Source organism: Nicotiana tabacum, chromosome 22, assembly GCF_000715075.1.
Source record: "Nicotiana tabacum cultivar K326 chromosome 22, ASM71507v2, whole genome shotgun sequence".
Taxonomy (NCBI): domain Eukaryota; kingdom Viridiplantae; phylum Streptophyta; class Magnoliopsida; order Solanales; family Solanaceae; genus Nicotiana; species Nicotiana tabacum.
In genome coordinates this window covers 39655466-39675473 of record NC_134101.1, presented here as the reverse complement: position 1 = coordinate 39675473, position 20008 = coordinate 39655466, and the positions used below count along the sequence as shown (strand labels likewise).

Sequence of the window (20008 nt, the reverse complement as noted above, 5' to 3'; positions counted from 1 at the left end):
CCCCAAACATTAACGGATGATAAATCTAAATCATTTATTCAAGGGCAAATTCAGATTTTCCCATTCATTCAAAATTAATATGCAGACCGTGTATCTAATTTTTTACTTCAAATGGCCAACTTCTAAATACAAGGTCACAAAAATGGCCACTTAGTGTAAATAAATTATCATCACACTATCCTTGTTACTTACGCACATGTAATGGGCTATAGGGCCGAGTACACTAATGAGCTGGACTTAAGTTTGAATCGAGAACGATCCACGAATTACTTGATTCTCAAGCCAACCGAAATACCCGGAATCCTCCAGAAACTTAACTCCACTTTTTTTCAGCTCTCTTCTCTCTGTTCAAAAACTTCAATTTATACCAAAAAAGCCATTCAGCAAATCGCAAACAAAAAATCTAACGACAAAAAAACAATGTTCTTCTTCTTCGTAGGAGGGCTAGAGCAGCAGGCGAGACAGGTATTGAAGAGCGGGGTAGGGAGGTGTATAGCGTGCGGATCACGTGCTGACCTCGTCGACTACGAGAAGGTTCTGAAGCTCTTCTTTGTTCCGGTATGGAGATGGCCGGGGAAAGAGCCGGTGATGTACTGCAACGACTGCAAACTTTTCTTCCCGCAATCTCTAACTCCTCCGTCATCCACGGCCGATGTCCCGGAAGTTCTCAAGTGTCAGTTCTGTCGCCGGGAAGTGGATGGCGAATTCCGATTCTGCCCCTTCTGTGGTAATGCACTGTGAATTTCTGATATTTAATAGGCGCTTCAGGATTTGAATTCGTGTATAAATGTTTGTAATTATGTTCTTTCTTGTAATAAGTTTGAGTTTGAGGAATAATTTTGTTGTCCTGTTTTGATAATGCAATGATCTATTGTTAGGAAATCTATAAATTACATACTGTAGCAAATGACGAATGGATTACTACATAATATAAATGTGTAATTACTTAAACCAACTAATTAATTAGTGCCATTTTGATGGCATTAGGACGAGCAATTTCTGCACGAAAATTGATTCTGTAAGTTAAATATGAATTTCACGACTAAAACTGTGTTTTAACATTGCAGTATTGAAAGTGTTCCCAGGAAATAAATTAATCAATTATATTAGGAAAAAAAATAACTTGAGAAGCATTTAGCTACGAGGACCAACAAAAAGTTTGCTGCTCCTTACCACGCCATCATCCATTGAATCACCCACTTTCCCGACATTTTTTTGGATTCTCAAGTATTGCAGTTTCATCAAAAAGCTTCTCTAGCAAATCATGGTTGATCTTAGAGCTCGGCCTCTTTTTAGTTAACATTTGCTTCGTTGCTTCCGCAGCAGTTTGAGCAGGACCGGAATTTTCCAGCTCTTCAGCCCTTTTCTGTCGTTTTTCCTTTCTTGATTTTGCAACAGCGGCAGCAGCATCAGCATCAGCATCAGCAGCAAGCTTCTGTGCAGCTTGAACATCTTCGGAACAGTTAGCTAAAATGGACTCCTCGTAAGCTTTCTGTGCGGCTAATGCAGCTGCTTCCTTAGCTGCTTGTTCCTCATATTGCCAGTTCACTTTTACCCAAATGATCTCTTTGTACTGCTTCTCCTCCTCATTTAGAAGATAATCGTCAACCTCTACATCATCGATATCCAAAAAGTTCCCCGATTCATCATGTTCATCAGGACATATACCATCCGTGCCATGTAATGTGTCACAAATCGCATTATGCTCAGTTCCTATTTGCTCAGAGACTGATATCTGCACATGTTCTCCATTTTCAGGCTCCAAATACTCGCTGCCATTGTTCTCCACCTGATCGGACATGGGAAAATTTGGATCTTCAGCAGCTTCTTTTGCCGTTAATCTTTCCCTTTCAGCGCGTTGGAAGGCTGGAGGTTCAGATCCTCCATCAAGCCCACCTGAAAGTTTTACAAAATCAATGTAACAACTTTCACATAGACCACGGGCAAAGGGCAGCTCCACACTTTTCTTGTGTTCACATAGCACTTCTGTGATCCCACATCCTTTTGACCCTGAATAAAGTTGCAGGGCTAGCCTCTCTTCTTTCTCAAGCTCCTTAGCTCTTGTATTTAACTCATCAATCGTTAAGCTCCCAGATTCTGTGTTTTCAAATTCAATCAATCACTTTGTCAATGTTGCTTCACAAATGTGCACGACTTTATTAATTTCTGATTTAGAACAATTCCGTCCATGTGAAAGAGCAGCAATATAAAGTGCAGCTCCACATACCCCACTTGGCTTTCTCCCTGTTTGCATCCAATCTCGCTTCATGCTCGCCACAATGTGAAGTGCAGTTCTAGATATATTCGGCTTCCTTCCCCTGAATAAACGATCAGTGAATCGATGAATGAAAAGGCTAGGATCAACAGGTTTTTGAACAATCGGGTCGTGTTCAAGGCTTAGAAGTTTGCAAAGCTGTAGGAAAACAGCACCTAAAACATACACATTTATCCTCAAATACTCAGAAAAATCAATAAGTAGGAATGGCTTGTTATTATGTCTTCATGTAATGTAAAGACAAGCAGCCTCAACTTGCTCTTTCCAACGACCCCTTGTGAAATTCCTTTCAAGTGCTAGCGTATAGAGACGCGACGCCGGACTATATATTGATTCACCACCGTCAATTCCTAATGCATATCCCATACTCTCTATATCATTATATGCTTCATCTATTGTTCTTTGACATGAAAGTGAATAATCACTTTGGACAGACCGCACAAGTTTTCCTGACAATTGGCTCTGTCCAGCAGCATTCTTAAAGAAAGTGGGCTCAATTGACAAATTATCTTCGTAAAGAACTTTTCCACAGGAGGAACAACATATTTTACCATCCAGATTCGCGGGTTCCCTGTTCTTTTCACAGTTACTACACCACACCATTGCTCGATTGATAAACACAGACTTCGGACCAAGATTTCTAGCCAATCAAACGGGTATAAGCGAATTGTAGGAGAAGTAGAAAAATAGAGAGAAAAAGCATAGGGTTTTATTCCCGATCAACTTCCCAGTTCCGAGTGGGAGTGGGAAGGGATGGCTACTTATAGGGTTCGGTCGACTTTAGTGGTCGGGTCGGGCCGGGCATTTGGAAAGGTTACTCTGCTGGTCAAGCCTAATAACAATAACTTGAATATTACATATCAAAACATTAATATTGGTGGTGTTGATATCTTTTTTATTCTGTTTTAGCTTTGTGTGTGTATATACACTTTTTTCCCTTCGATTACTGATAGGCTATATCTTGTCATAACACTGATAATTTAATCTTGATCATTTGTATATTTTGACCAATTTAATTAGACAGAGTTTAATACTAATGTGATAAGAATTTTTATAATTTTATTGTTATAGTCGGTAAAATCTAGTTTAGGTTGATGACAAAAAATCATACATAAATTAACTCAGAAACAAGGTTGACAAATCCCAAAGCTAGATTAGGATTCACATTAATAGAAAAAAAAAGAAGATGAACTCATAAACAAGGTAGAAAAGTCCTAAAGCTAGATTAGGATTCACATTAATAGAAAAAAGAAGAATAGTGTTCTGTTTACCCGTAAAACGGTTTAGCTGAATTTATACATGATTTATAGACAATCGAATCGATTTGATTCCAAAATGATAAATAAATTAAATAAGAAATGCAAGACTTAGCGTTGAAATCGAGATAACACAATGAACAGCCTTATTCGAGGAACGTAGCTTCCGAAGATAGTAATAGTAATCTTAATAATCAAGGAACGAAATATTATTGAGCTTTTAAACATTGTATAGCATAAGTTTGTCAGAAAATCCGTCCCATTACAATGGTTGTTGAAATCCATATTTATAGTGGCAACTAGCAAACAAGGTCCTAGGATCAAGCCCTGCTTAAATGACAATTATGAATTATGGGGGCTATTGAAGAATGTGTAACGGCAGACTATGAATGTCATATTCTCTATAACGGACTATGTATTTAATACTATAGAATATTTTTCATTGAATGCTATCGGGTGACAGGCACTCATTTGTCCTTATGAGCAATATCCCCTTCGGGGCCCTCTTGGTGCCAACCGAGACTGCTGCCCTCGGTCTTGACTTCCACATGTCTTGTTTTTCACCTGTCTCTGGTTCCACGTGTCGCTTTATTATACAAGCATTTAATATGGACCGATTTTATCCTATATAGATAGTCCCTGTGCTTTCCGGTGGCACATCCTTGTGTCATCGGGAAGTTGGTAAAGATACCTTTCTTGGCAAAAAATTTACCGACCTCCTCTGAAAAGTTTCTGATGCATGATTAAACACACGTCTCTCCGTATTTAATGCCCCGAACACGCATCATCCCACAATTCAGCAATACTTTTGCCGGTTCTCGAGGTAATCATGGTCACGATTTTAGCCACCCATTCCTTTACTTATACGCTTAAATCTTCTTCTTTTACACTTCATAATTTTTTGAACTTTCTCAAACTCTCTTTACTCAAGTCACTCTTGCTTTTAACTTTCTTTTTCAAAGACCTTCCTTCTGCTAACTATGGACTCCTCTTCCAAAAACTCCAGTTCTTCAAAGAACAAAGAAAGCACCGATGATGTCGATCCTCCCACGGTGAGCATCATTATCCCCAAAAGGCTTACTACGGCTAAGGATTTCAAAAAGAAGTTCCCTTCTGCTAACTCCCGCACCATGTGTTGTTGGTGTATATCCTTCTTCCATCCGTCCTTCTAGCATCCGTGCTGTGAAGGAATACTATAGTTGCCATGGTTTGAACATCATCACTCCTGACCTAGCGGAGCGGGTGACCTTCCCTAAGAAGGTTTTACGTACGTTTATACATATCCCTTCACTTTGGACCCGTTCTCATTGAGCGGGGGACTTGACTCCGTAATCTTGGAGTTTTTCTTCCGCCGTCAAGTCAACTTGGCACAAGTGATCCCTTTTGTATGTCGGACGGTAGCCTGTCTTCGGCGGCTATGCCAGGAGATGGGGGAGAAGCTCTCCCTGGCTCGACTGATGATGGAGCGGTTCATTGTAGTTGCCACCAGGGACATCATCCCGGCCACAACTCCATCCTTTCTTGAATTATGGAATCGTACACGTAAGTTCAATGTCTGTCCTTTTTTCTAGTTAAAGGTTGTTCCATACTATCACTGATCCTTTTTTTTAATTATTATTCAACAACTCGATGGACACCACCAAAGGTTAAAGGCTTGGACCAGTGGGTCCAGAAAATTTTGGATGTCACCATGCTGAGACCCGTTTGTGGAAAAAACTGGCCTTAAATACGGGTGGAAGGCCAAAAATCATGATAAGTTGAACTTATCTTGTTTTTATCTCACACATAGAAAACCTGGCTAACTTCTCTTCTTGCTGAACTAAGGTCTTCCGCATGGCTCTGTTACCGTCCCCGAGGAGGACATTTTGGCTGATCCTGTAAATGCGGCGAGGTTGTTGCAGGAGGCCTTTGCCTGAACAGGTGTCATCAGAGTTGCTTCCAGTACAAGTGCTTCCTCTTGGAGTCCCCGGCCGGAGAACAAGCAACAAAAAAGGCGACGTTCCTCTTCGGCCGAGGGTAAAAATAAAAAGGTGAAGAGCGCTACGCATGAGCCACCCGCAGACACTATGGTGATCGATGATGATGGAGGAGCCAGTGATGAAGGGGCTTTTCTACATATAAGACAACGACCTCGATCTGTTGAGCTAGTTACACCAACCAAGGACGACATCCATGCACTCTAGGGGGTGTGATACAGTGGAAGATTCCAACTCTCGCTTCTGACTCCCAGTCGCTGCTCCTGGTACCATGAGGTTGGGTACCGGGTCTCTTCCGTATTCGGTTGACGAGCAACCAATAACTAGAACTGCTTTTGCCGTAGCTGCTTCTTCACCAACAACTCTATCAGCTTCACCTCCTTCTTTTCCAGCCTTTTGCCACAAGCAACTGCTATATCATCTCCACCAGCCGCAAACATCCGAGAGAAGGATGTACCTCTTCCCCAGTCCCCAGTCCATGGGAATTTGGGGCATAACTATTCGCCCCCTCCGCAGATCCTCAAAGGAGGAGGAGCGTCTCCCTCTTGGTCTCTACCGAATGCCATATGCTATCCCGGCTGGTGGAGCTTACCAATTACTTGAAGCCTCTGAAATATAGGAATAAAATGCATTCTCTCGAGGGAATGTATGGTAAACAATGCCATGCACAACGCAGCAACGGTACAATTTTTATTCCCTTTACTGTTTCTTCTAGCTTCGCTATGACAAGATTTTTGATTTGAACTTTTGCTTTGCAGGCTAACTTCCTTGCTTCTGAGGGCCTTCAAATGTTGATCCTTGATAAGTAAAACTCACCTCCGAGCGGGATCAGCTGTTGGCTGAGCGAGATCAAATTGTTGCTCGCCTCCCGGCAATGGAAGCACAAGTTGTTGATGCCGTTGAGTTGGAGTCTTGGTTGCAGCATAGCGAGAAAGTAGTGGTGACCCTCGACCAAGAAGCTGCCTTGTTAAGGGTGCAATTTCAAGAGGCCAAGGCAAAGTGGTCCGAGGTCCAAAATGTTATTCTTGTTGCTGCCAATCGCAAGGTTGCCTCTACCGAAAGAATAAATAATTTGGAGGCAGCCTTGAATTCCAAAGCTGAAGAGGCTGCTGCTGCGGAGGAGAAGCATGCCCGGCTGGAAGAGAAGTATAAGAAGGTCATGGAGCACAATAAAGTTTATAACTCTACTATTCGTGACCTTGACGTCAACCTTCAAGCCGCTAGATCCGAGCATAATAACCTTTCGATCGAGGTTGACCAGCTTACGGAAGAGCTTCAGCGCCGAACGACTTCCTTCATTGTTGAGAAAATATATTATTTGTACAGCGTGAGGAGAAAAATCTTAGAGGAGGCCAAAACGGGTGTCATTGACTTTGATGCCAAGATTGCTAAGGCCCGTGAGATGTAGTCAACTGCTCGAAGGGTCTCCTGGTCCAACCTGATGCTACTGACTCTTCTGGTTCCGATTTTGAGTTCTCGGGAGCTGAAGAAGAACCTGAAGGGGATGATGATGAAGGTCAAGTCCTAGATCCAACGGCAGATCCACCTACTTCTGCTAGGGGAGCATATGTTTCTCTTCCCCCGAATTCTGGGGATGCAGTTGTTTAGCTTTTTATATCCTTTCCTTTTTGTTTTTTACTTCATACTCTTGTCCTTGTGCTGCTTGGCATGTTTTTATATAAAAGTGCTTTTTCGTTGAAGTACTGCACAAATGTTTCTCTTTGCGTCGAGTTATGCGAGGCTTCGGGTGTATTTTTCCCTATAGCATTTGGATTCCGGGCATAAGTTCTTCTGGAATCAATCCTTTACTATGGGGGTTTCATAAGAGAGGCCCCTCTTATGTTTACAGTGCTCTTGAAGAGGACGTCTCTTGTTCATTACAACACTAGCATTTGAAGTACTTGATTAACTTTCAAATGATATAATTAATTCATCGTTTTGACAAGAAATAAGATAAAAATAAAAGGACTTTACTTTATTCCTTCCATTTTCAAAAGTACATAAGCATTCGTTGTGCTGAAAAAGAAATTGCCATTACTTATGACTACTTCGTACAACTTGTTTCTACGTGGCTGGCCGCGCAATCCCCGGTCCCAATGATACATCTTTGTTCCCGAATTTTGTAGTCCCGGTGTATGTGGCAGTCATAGTGTCGTTACTTGTATCAACCCCCCACACACACACACAATTGTTCGAATGCGAAGAATGCGAATTTGAATACTGGAAGTTTTCCTCCTTTGAAGATCCCACTAGTGAATGGTTGGATAATCTTTGGTCTGATAGCAAGCTTCACTTCTATTAGGAAATTTGCTATAGATCCAAAGATTACCTAACCACCCTGTAGTGACTTACACTCGTGAACGATCGGGTAACCTTTGGCCCGATAGCAAGCTTTATTTCCCGGTAGGAACTATGCTATCGAGCAAAAAACTATCTAACTGTCCCATCGTGTCTTATTGCTTTCATGCCTTGTCTTTTAAAGGTCTTACTTCTGCTGGCGATGCTTTCTCCGTAGTATGCTTTCCGTTGTTGCCTCGTTAAAAACCTTACCAGAAAAAACCAATTGGGAAAAATATTGGACGAAGGGAAAAAGAGTGCAACACATACTTTCAGTATAAGTGATGTTCATCAGCAATAGTATCTTTTGAGATGTGCCACGTTCCAGTTGCTTGACAATTTTACCAAGTCTTGATTTTCCAATTCGTATGATCCTTTCCCGGTGATAACTGAAACCCGGGAGGAGCCTTCCCACATTGGACCCATCTTTTCTGCATTGATCTTTCGGGTATTTTGGGTCACTTTCCTTAAAACCAAGTCCCCCACTTTGAAAAAATGGAGATTGGCTCTTCGGTTGTAATATCTTTCCATTCTTTATTTTTGGGCCCCCATCCTTATATATGCCAAGTCCCTGCATTCGTCGAGCAACTCCAATCTGACCATTAATGCTTCGTTGTTTGCTTCTTCGTCCCCCCGAAAGTATCTCATGTAAGTTCCCCTACTTCCACCTGGATCAAGGCTTCTGATCCATATATGAGAGAAAAAAAGGTGTCTCCTATGTGCTTGATTTAGCCATTGTTCGGTATGCCCATAGCACTCCCGGTAACTCTTCGGGCCATTTGCCTTTGGCTGCTTCCAATATTTTTTGAGATTTTGAATAATTACTTTGTTCGTTGATTCTGCCTGTCCGTTTGGCCCTCGGGTGATACGGCGATGATATGATTCTTTTGATTTTCAGGTCTTCAAGGAATTTTGTGACTTTTGTGCCTATAAATTGTGGCCTATTGTCGCAGGCAATCTATTTTGGTATCCCGAACCTGCAAATTATGTTCTCCCATATAAAATCGACTACTTCGCGCTCAACGATTTTCTGGTACGGACCTGAAACCCACTTAGAAAAGTAGCCAGTTCAAATAAAAAAAGAAATCTTACCTTGCCGGGAGCCGGCGGTAGCGGATCGACTATGTCCATCCCCTATTTCATGAATGGCCGGGGCGACAAAACTGAGTGCAATAATTTTGCCGTTTAAGCACTAACAGTGCATGGCATTGACAGTAATCGCATTTCTGAACATAAGCCTTGGCGTCTTGTTTCATCCGGGGCCAGTAGTATCATACCTTAATAAGCTTTAATACCAAGGAATCCGCCTGAGTGATTTCCATAGATTCCTTCGTGAACTTCTCTCATAACGTAGTTAGCTTCGGAGTCTCCTAAACATCAGGCCAACGGGCCTTGGAAAGATTTTCTATACAATTGACCTCCCCTGAAGCAGTATCAAGCTGCTTTAGTGTCGCAGCACCCGGGATGCCTTGGGATCTTCGGGTAGTTTTCTGTGCTCGAGATAGTCAATGATCTCATTCCTCCAGTCCCAGACCAAATTGGTCGTGTTTACTTTATTATAGTTATCCACATCCAATACCGAATGCATAAGCTATACGATCATATCGGAGTCTGACCCCTTCATTTTTGTTGATGAGCCTAGATTGGCCAGCGCGTCTCCTTCCGCATTTTCCTCCCTCGGAATATGGGTTATTGACCATTCCCTGAACCATGTAAGCAGAGCCTGGACTTTTACTACATATTGTTGCATGCGTTCCTCTTTGGCGTCGAAGATTCCGTATACCTGATTCACTACTATTTGGAATCACATTTGATTTCTATGACCTCGGAGTCCAGTCCCCGGGCCAACTCGTGTCCTGCAATCAAGGCCTCATACTCTACTTCATTGTTAGTCAAGGGAATAGTATGGCCTGCCTCAGGGTTTCTCTCGATGGCGTGATTAATACTACACCGAGCCCAGACCCTTTCACGTTGAAAGCTCCGTCCGTAAACAAGGTCTAGACTCCCAATGTAGATTCTGACACCATCACTGCTTCTTTGGTGGCCAAAGGCAGCAGTCCAGAGCTAAAATCGGCCACAAAGTCGGCCAAAACTTGTGACTTGATCGCAGTCCTGGGTTTAAACTCTATGTAAAATTCACTCATTTCGACTGCCCATTTGGCTAATCGACCTAAAAGTTCAGGTTTGTAAAGGATATTCCGCAGGGGGGAGGTTGTCACCACGACTATCGAATGAAATTGGAAATAAGGCCTAAGCTTCCGAGTGGTGACTACGAGAGCTAAGGCTAATTTCTCCAAATGTGGGTAGCGAGTTTCCGCTCCCGTTAAAATTTTATTAACATAATAGATAGATATTGCGTACCTTCATCTTCACGGACTAAAATGGCACTTACCGCTACCCCAGATACCGTTAAGTAAATTAGCAATTGCTCGCCTTCCTCCGATTTCGATAATAATGGAGGGCTGGATAAATATCTTTTCAAATCTTTCAGAGATTCCTGAGTCTATTCGAAGTTGTTCTTCTTTTTCAAAGTGAAAAGAAGTGATGACACTTTTTCAAAGATCGGGAAATGAATCTGCTTAATGCGGCCAGTATTCATGTTAACCTTTGAACCTCCTTTACGTTTGATAGCTGGTCGGGGATTTCCTCGATAGCTTTAATTTTATCAGGATTGACTTTGATACCCCTTTGTGACACCAGGAACCCTAAGAATTTACCGGAGCTGACTCCGAATGCACATTTTTCAGGGTTAAGCTTCATGTTGTGCTTCCTTAGGATGTCAAATGTTTCTTGCATGTGTTTTAGATGATCACCTGCGTTCAAAGACTTAACCAACATATCATTTATGTAAACTTCCATGGTTTTCCCTATTTATTTTTCAAACATTTTATCCACAAGCCTATGATAAGTGGCTCCAGCGTTCTTAAGCCTGAAAGGCATCCTGATCCTCCGGGTTCATTTTGATTTGGTGGTACTAGAATAGGCATCGAGGAAACTCATTAACTTATGCCCTGCCCTCGCATCAATCATTTGATCAATGTTTGGTAGTGGGAACGAGTCTTTTGGGCACGCCTTATTCAGATCCTTATAATCTATACACATGTAAAAAAAAATTATTCTTTTTTGGAACTATTACTACGTTAGCTAGCCAGTCAGGATACTTTACCTCCCGGATTGAACCGATATCAAGCAATCGAGTTACCTCTTCTTTGACGAATTTATTCCTGACCTCGGCAATAGAGCATTTCTTTTGCCTTACCGGAGGGATGTTAGGATCCAAGCTTAACTTATGCATGGCCACATCTGGTGGGATACCTGTCATATCCGCATGCGACCATGCGAAATAGTCAGCGTTAAATTTAAGTAATTCTATGAATCCTGACCTGAGCTCGGGGTTTAGTCTTGTCCCCAAGTGGAACTTCCTCTCTAAGAACTTTTCAAACAATGCAACTTGATCGAGTTCTTCCACTGTGGACTTTGTTGCATCTGTTTCTTCTGGTACCTGGAAATATCTCGGTACTTGATATGAGTCCGACAACTCCACCCCCTTGTTGTCTTCGTTTGACTAGGGAACATGCGTCGGTTCCTGTAATTGCTATGTCGCATGCTCCTTCCCTTTGCTATTGGAAATCGAGATTGCGTTCATCTCCCTTGCCGCCGGTTGGTCTCCTCTTATTTGTTTAATTCCCTCCGGAGTTGGAAATTTAAGAAGTTGATGGTATGTTTATGGAACATCCTTCATCTCGTGTATCCACGATCTCCCAAGAATAATATTGTAACCTATATTACCATTTACTACTTCAAAAAGGGTCGTCTTTATTACCCCTACGACATTCGTGACCAGCAGGATTTTCCCTTGGGTTGTTGTGCTTGCTAGATTGAACCCGGCGAGGAGCTTTGTGGCTGGAATAATGCTCCGATTAGCTTGGCTTGTTCCACCACTCTCCATTGGATAATGTTGGCTGAACTCCCTGGGTCCACCAAAACACGTTTGATCTTAAAATCTAAAACATTAATAGAGACTACCAAGGCATTGTTGTGCAGTAGTAGGAGTCCATCGACGTCCTCCTCCATGAAGGTGATGTCGTCCTCAGCGACTTCCCGGAGTCTCTTGCTATGGGTCACCGATACCTTTGTCTTTTTTGCTGCAAAACAAAGTCACACTATTAATCTCGTTCCTCCCGAAAATTATGTTTATTGTCAGGCGAAAGGGATCTTCACCCGCTTTTGAGGGTTCCGCGTTATCCCTATTGTGACCATAGTTGTTTCTAGCCCAGTTGCTTAAGAATTCTCTGAGATGGCCATTTTTCAGCAATGTCGCCACCTCCTCGTGCAAATGATGGCAGTCCCCTGTCTGATGGATGTTAGTTACGTGATACTCGCACCACAGATTCGGATCTACCTGACTGGGATCCGATCTCATCGGCCTTGGGAACCGAGCTTATTTAATATTTCTCACTGCCGAAACTAGTTCCTCCACGCTGTCTTGTAACGATCTATTATTCTAGCCGCGATCAGCTCTTCTATCGATAGCGAATCTATCCGCTAACTGGAAACCTCTGTTGCGTCCTTCGACCCTTTCATCGGGCAAAAACTGACCTCTAGAAGACTGTCGGTCTGTGTCGAAATCATCCTTTAACATTTTCTTATTCTTTTCTCGGTCCTGATTCTTGGTTGATGCAGGGAAACTGAGCTGGTCATCCTCAATTCTTATCTTCTACTCGTAGCGGTTGTGAACATCTGCCCATGTTATTGTCTGGAACTCGAGCAGATGTTCTTTTAATTTCTGGGAAGCGTCGGAATTCCTCGGATCCAGTCTTTTAGTAAATGCCTCAACTGCCTATTCGTCTGGCACGACCGGTAGCAGTATCCTTTCCTTTTGGAATCTGGTCATGAACTCCCACAGGAATTCGGACTCTCCTTGTGAAATTCTGAATATGTCGGCATGTACCTTCCTAGCTCCGGCATGGGCCTTGATAAAAGAATCCGCGAGCATCTCGAAGGAATCTATTGAGTTCTCGGGTAAAAGCGAATACCATGTCAGGGCCTCTTTCGTGAGGGTCTTCCCGAATTTCGTCAATAATACTGACTCAATCTCATGCGGAGCTAAGTCATATCTCTTCACCACCGTTGTATAAGTGGTAATGTGCTCCGGAGGATCCGAAGTCCCATCATATTTTGGCACGTCTGGCATCTTGAACCGCTTCGAGATCAATTCTGATGTCGCGCTTGGTTTGAAGGCAACTGAGTGTATTTCTTTGAGTCCGGTCCTTTCAACACTGGTGGTGCACCCGGGATTTGGTCCATTCGGGCATTTATTTCCCTCATAAACTGCATGAGTTCGGTTTTAAAGGGATCATTCTCATTGTTGTTACCGGATCCGCTACCGTTCCCCACGACCCTGTCGAAGCCGACCTCGTCTCTCTATTATTGTTATCAACCCTCTGTGTTGTTTGGTTTGCGGGAGCACCAGGAGGAACTGGACCTCTTTCATTCGCGTTGTTGGAAGCGCCCTACAACGCTTGCTTTAACTCCGTCATGACCTGATCTTGTCATGAGAGATGGCCCATAATAGCCCTTTGTTGCTCCCTTAAGATTTTCACTGTTTCCACAACGTGCTCATCTTTGGCATCATCAGGAGTTGCCTCTTGAACGTGTTGTGGGTGTTGTCCACCATGGACCGACGTGGCTACGCCCTCCTCGTTGCGGGTATCGATGATCGAATTTTCATGTTGAAGCTAATATCCTTGGGCCTCAACGTTGTGCGTGTTATTAACCCCGTTATCTACCATTTTTTATGATTTTTCTCTAAGAAAAAAATAATCAAACAAGTTAGTAATAGATGCAAGGATCAACTCAATTACGCAACTGTCTAAGCCTCACGGTGGGTGCCAAACTCTTTACCCGTAAAATGGTCAAGTTGAATTTATACATGATTTATAGACAAGCGAATCGATTTGATCCTAAAATGATAAATAAATTAAATAAGAAATGCAAGACTTAACATTGAAATCAACATAAGACAATGAACAGTCTAATTCTGGGAGCGTAGCTTCCGAAGGTCGTAATAGTAATTTTAATAAGCAAGGAACAAAATATTATTGAGCTTTTGAAAAGTGTATATCATAAGTTTGTCAGAAAATTCATCCCTTTACAATGGTTGTTGAAATCCCTATTTATGAGTCCGGAACCAAAGTGTTATTGTTTTGGACTCAAAGCACCAAAATAAGTGAAAAAATAATTGGTCACCCTTTTATGTATAGCGCATGAATTACATGCGTTATACCTTAACGACACATTTGTCCGTTAAGGTATAGTGCATGTAATACATGCGCTATACCTGATTTTCAAAAGGCTGTCAAAGTACAGGCATAGCGCATCTAATATGCGCTATACCTGTATTAAAAAAACGGTCAATCTCCTTCATCGAGACAGAAGGCAAAAAACGGTCCCCACCCCATTTTTAAAAGCTTAAAGCTTCATTGGAGCCCACCTGTCCCCCAAAATCGTGTCCCGTTATTATTTTAGCAATCTAACACCCGATCCAAGGCATTGCCGTGTAGTGGAGCTCTTTTATTGCCCGCTTCGGTAGTCAAATCGTCATTCTTTCTCAATTCAAAAAACTCAAAAAAGAGGTATTCCGAATCACTTTTGTAGTATAATTCATGTATATAATTGGCTAATTAGTTGTTTTTACTGTGTTGTATGCTTTTTGTGATCGTTTTTTGAATTTTTTATTTTTTTATTTTTTTAGTTTATTTATGTGCAAAATATTATGAAAATTGTATATTGTTGTTTTGTTGAATAATTGGTGTTATATGTGACTTTAGTGTTGTACATATAATAATATATGACTTTAGTATTTTTTAGTGCCTTTTGTGTAATGTAGTGCCTTTTATTATTATGTAGTGTTGTTTACCCTAGTAGAACTGATAATAAATTTTAATTTATGTTAGTTGATGTTGTTTATGGTCATTTAGAGTAGTGTGACTTTAGTTCTCTTTAGGATTCTTTAGTGTAGAATAAAAACTATGTGCCCTTATTAAAACATTCGGTTAGAGTACTCAATTATGGATCAAATGTTAATCAATTATTAAGTGTTTATTAATTGTATTATTAGATAATAATAAAATATTAGATATGAATCATAAAATAATTAGTTGGCAGCACAAAAGAGAATTGCCGGATTTTTTGTGTAAAATAAAAAAGTTAACAAGCAAATCGTTATGAATGAAATAAATACTTTATAGTAAAATTTTAAAAATAATATCAAATAGTTAAACAAATTAAATATTTAGTATTTTTTTAATCAGGAATAAGATTTACTAAAATTGAATATTATTTAATATTAAGTATTTAGTATTTTTATATGAATAATTATTAAATATATCGAGATTAGTTAAGAAAATTAAATATTTAATTTTATTATAAGCCAAAAATATTTGGAAAAAAAGTTGACAGTTCAAACAAAATCCTGCCGAAGTTTAGTCAAAAATCTAAGAAACTAACATATAAATAATTATTTTATTTATCAACCTAAGTAATAATATAGAAAATTTATCGATTAAATATTAATATAAAAAATATCGCAATATATTTAAAGATGTTAAACGATGAAAGAAAAAAATACTTTAATTAATATTATTCAATTTACAGACATCGTGATGGATCCTCTGTCAGTGCATCCTGGACCAGCTGTTCTAGAGCTACTATTGCTCCAGGGTGGACAGTTGTTGTCCCAAACCTTCCATCCCAGACGTATAGACGATCTTTGAGAGTTCATTAGGGACCACCCACTTCATCCCCATACAGTTACATGCCTTGAGCGGACGGAGTTTTACCGGATTATAGAGATCGGCCGGTTGCAGTTCGACTGGCCCCTGATCACGGCTATGATAGAGTGGTGGCGACTGGAGACTCACACATTTCATCTACCTGTCAGCGAGGCTATCATCACGCTAGAGGGCATGGAGGTTCTATTCGGGTTGCCCGTTGATGGTATGGGTGTCATCTACCCGCAGGCTCTTAGGGATTATACGAAAAATCGCACCAAACCAAAAAGTCAAACCAAACCAATTAAAAAACCCGATTAGATTTGGTTTGATTTGGTTTGGTATTGAGTAAAAAATCCGAACCAAACTGACATATAAATATATAATTTTTATATATACTTTTAAAACTTTTTGTAGAATTTTCTTTAAGAAATGTCAAGAAATATTTGCGATTCTCTTATGGGATATAATATTCAGTTAAATATGAAGTGCTTCATATTTATTAACTTTAAATAATGGGTTGTATGATTACTTTCTTATCAAGTGTTAGTGAAATGCGTTAATCTCTTTGTTCTTCTATATTCATATGTCAAGATCTATGAAATTCTTATATCTTTTTTGAATTTGAAATGGTATTTTGATAATTTAAAATTAAATAAAATATATCATTATATAGGTCCATATTTATTTTTATATTTAATTATTAAATTTGGTTAACCTTGAAAGTGTACATCAACGTAAAATTATTGTCAGACGACTAAAAAATAACTATCATGTGTTACTAAAAAAATTCTTCCATAAGAATATTTTAATATATCATATATTTATCAATTTTTTTAATTTTTACTAAACATATATTTATTTATAAAAATTTAACAAAGTAAGATTGAAATAATATTCATATAAAAAAATAATCCGAAAAACCTGACAAAACCGAACCAATCCAATCAGATATAGTTGGTTTTGTTTGATTTTAATAAAAATCAAACCAACTCGGTCCATGTACACCTCTACTATCTACATATGTTGCAAAGGCTCACTCGTTTCCAGCCTCCGGTGCTGACTACTATAAGTGGTGCTAGTCGATTGCAGTTGTCGCCCGTTAGGCAACATCTGGTGGTGCTGCATGCGGAGATTACTGATGACTCACGCGTAGAAGCTATTGAGCGGTAGATGAGGCTGTTGCTATTGATATTGTTTGGTGGTATTCTTTTGCTATTAATGTTGTTTGGTGGTATTCTTTTGCTATTGATGTAGTTTGGTGGTATTCTTTTTCCGAACACTTCGGGAAACCTTGTTAGCTTGCGATTTTTGCATCATCTGGAGCGGCTATATGAGTTACCTACGTACAACTGGGGTGGAGCTGTTCTAGCCTACCTTTATAGGCAGTGTGCAGGGCGTCCATGGGTATCGTGAGAGACATCGCCGATTTTATTCCGCTGCTGCAGGTGATAATATTATCAGTTCTTTTAATGATTATAATAGAGATAGTACAAAATCACTCAAATTTCAACCACAATCAGTATTAGGTTTGGGGTTGGGAGAGATTCTTGCAGATGCTACCCCCTCCTTGGCCTCTAGCTCCAGATGGACCACCTCCGCCACTTCAACCACATGCTAGGAGGTGGGTGGATAGGTGAGGTCGCGCTCGCGAGGTCAAGGCTCGATATCATCTCCCTTATTACAAGGATCTGTTTGACTTACTTGAAGGCGCTCAGGTAAATATTTGACTAAGTTTGTTTGATACGCCGGGAGGCAGGAGGCGCTAGTATGTTATTTGATATACTTACTTATCATGTTGCATTATCTTTGTAACGACCTGCCCGACCGTTTTACTTTCTAGATCCCCGTTCCACTAAATAAGACTCTTTGTATGTACTTTTACTATTTTATGACTTGCGGGGATGGTTAGTTCGTGATTTGGAAGGGTTCGGGTTGAAATCGGAACACTTAGTTCCTTAGTATTTGCTTTAAAGGGCTATGTTTGACTTGGGTCAACATTTCTAGTAAACTACCTCAAAACCGAGATTTGGCAGTCCCATCAGGTTCGTATGATTATTTTGGACTTGGGTGTGTGTTCGGATCGAGTTTTGGGTGACCTGGGAGCGTTTCGGCACCTAAAATTGAAAGTTGGCTTATTGAAGGTTTTAAAGTTGTTTAAATTTGGTTTGAAGTAGGTTTTGGTGTTATCGAGGTCCATTTGGGATTCCGAGCCCGAAAATAGTTTCGTATGATGATTTAAGACTTGCACGCAAATTTTGGTATCATTCCGAGTAGTTTAAGTATGATTCGGCGCGCTCGGAGCAAGTTGGAAGAACTTGAAGTTCATAAGTTGATTCGATTTGATTTGGGGTGCGATTCTTAGTTTTGGTGTTGTTTTCTGCATTCCAAAGGTTCGAGCGAGTCCGTCTCATATTTACAAACTTGTTGGTATGTTTGGACGAGGCCTTGGGGGCCTCGGGTGCTACTCGGACGTTGCACGGATCGAGTTAGAGCTTAAAAGGGGGTTGTTAGTGCACCAGTTCTGGTGTGCCCGCCTATGCGAGCTTTTGGCCGCAGGTGCGAGCTTTTGGCCGCAGAAGCAGCTTTGGGAATTTGTCCAGTGGTCCGCAGAAGCGGCCTCGCTTCGGCGATGAGAAGTTCGCAGGTGCGAGAAGGCCGCAGATGCGCTCCACCCTCCGCAGAAATGGGAGCCCATCTGCAGGAGCGGAGTCAGCCAGCCTGGGCTAGAACTGCACCTACGATGACTTTTCCACAAATGCGGCCCCAGGTCCGCAGAAGCGAAAATCGCTGGAGGCAGAAGCTTCATTTAAGTCGGGACTTAAACCATTTTTGGTTCATTTATTGCATTCCTTGGGCGATTTTGGAGCTCTTAAAGTGGGCGTTTTCACCTAGCTATTTGAGGTAAGTAATTTCTATCCAGTGTAAGTTAAATACATAGATTATGGGTAGATATTAACATGAAAAATTATGAAAATTTTGGGTTTAGATGAAAAACCTATATTTTGATAAAAATGGGATTTAACCACGAAAATGATTATGGAATTGAGTGAAAATTATATATTTGAGTTCGTGAGGTTATGGGTAACATTATCTTCGAAAATTTCCGGAATCCGGACACGTGGGCCCAGAGATGAATTTTAGGAATCTTTCAATTGGGGTTGGGTAATTACTTTAATAGTTAAATTATGAACTTTCGAATATGTATTGATTAATTTATATAAAATTTGACTAGTTTCGGGTTGTTTGGCACCGAATTGAGGATTTAAAAGACATTTGTGGATCGGGAGTGAGCTTGAGAACGAGGTAAGTCTCTTGCCTAATCTTGTAAGAGGGAACTCATCCCCTTAGGTGTATTTTATTTTGAATTACTTGTGTGGGGAGATACGTACGCACTAGGTGACGAGAGTCCATGCATAGCTATATTTCATAAGATGTCCGGGTAGCCGTATATTTAAATCATGCCTCGATTGTACTGTTATATTTATTATGCATATTAATTGTCTGAAATAAAGCTAAGATTAGGGATTGTAAGGTTGAAACTCTCCAATTTAGATTTCTTATTTTTGGGAAGAATTGAGGAATATATATAATAACTCTAAGAAATACATTTCTACTCGCGTCGCAAGTACTTCTGCGAGCGAGGTAAACTTCTCTACTCTCATGAGAGCGGGTCGTTGGCCTCGGCAGGTTAATAGATATATCTATGGTTCGTGTCGTTCGACCATCGGTAGTGCACACAGTATATTTATGGATCGGGCCGTACAACCTCGGCATAAATCGTGCGTAATAATACTCGTAGCCTGATTACACTTGATATTTCTTTATGGCTCGAGAGGTTATAACTATTAAATGACATAGATTGATTCGGGGTTAATAGATGTTGGTTGGAGACTTTGAAATTTATTATTAGTTAATGGGTCATTTGTTCTCTGCTTGACATTGTATCATTTTTATTATTTCCATGTCTCATACCTGTTTTGAATTTCTGTATTTTATTGTTGGCCCATAGTAAGTATCGAAGTCGACCCCGTGTCACTACTTCTTCGAGGTTAGACTGGATACATGTTTTTTATGTACTCACGCTATAATTCTGCACTAATCGTACAGGTTCTGAGGCAGGTGCATCTGGTAGTCATACCGGCGCGCACTCCTGATACTCTGAGACTTAGCGGTGAGATGCCTTACGAGTCTGTTCTGCAGCACCCGAAATCTCTCTTTTGTATTTACTTTTTGTCTACTTTGTTTCAGACAAAGGTTAGTGTTTTGTATATTCTACTAGTAGCTCATACACTTATGACACAAGGTCTTGAAATTTTGCTAGTAGACACTTGATGATTTTGAGTATTTATTTCACCACACCTATTATTAAAAATCGTTCGGACACTTGGC

The 20008-nt window shown here is 40.6% G+C and overlaps 1 pseudogene; it reads right to left on the bottom strand.

Moving 5' to 3' along the window:
* Nucleotides 1-738: 738 nt before the first annotated feature.
* Nucleotides 739-3205, bottom strand: LOC107824994 (transcription factor IIIB 60 kDa subunit-like; annotated as a pseudogene).
* Between the last annotated feature and the right edge of the window lie 16803 nt (nt 3206-20008).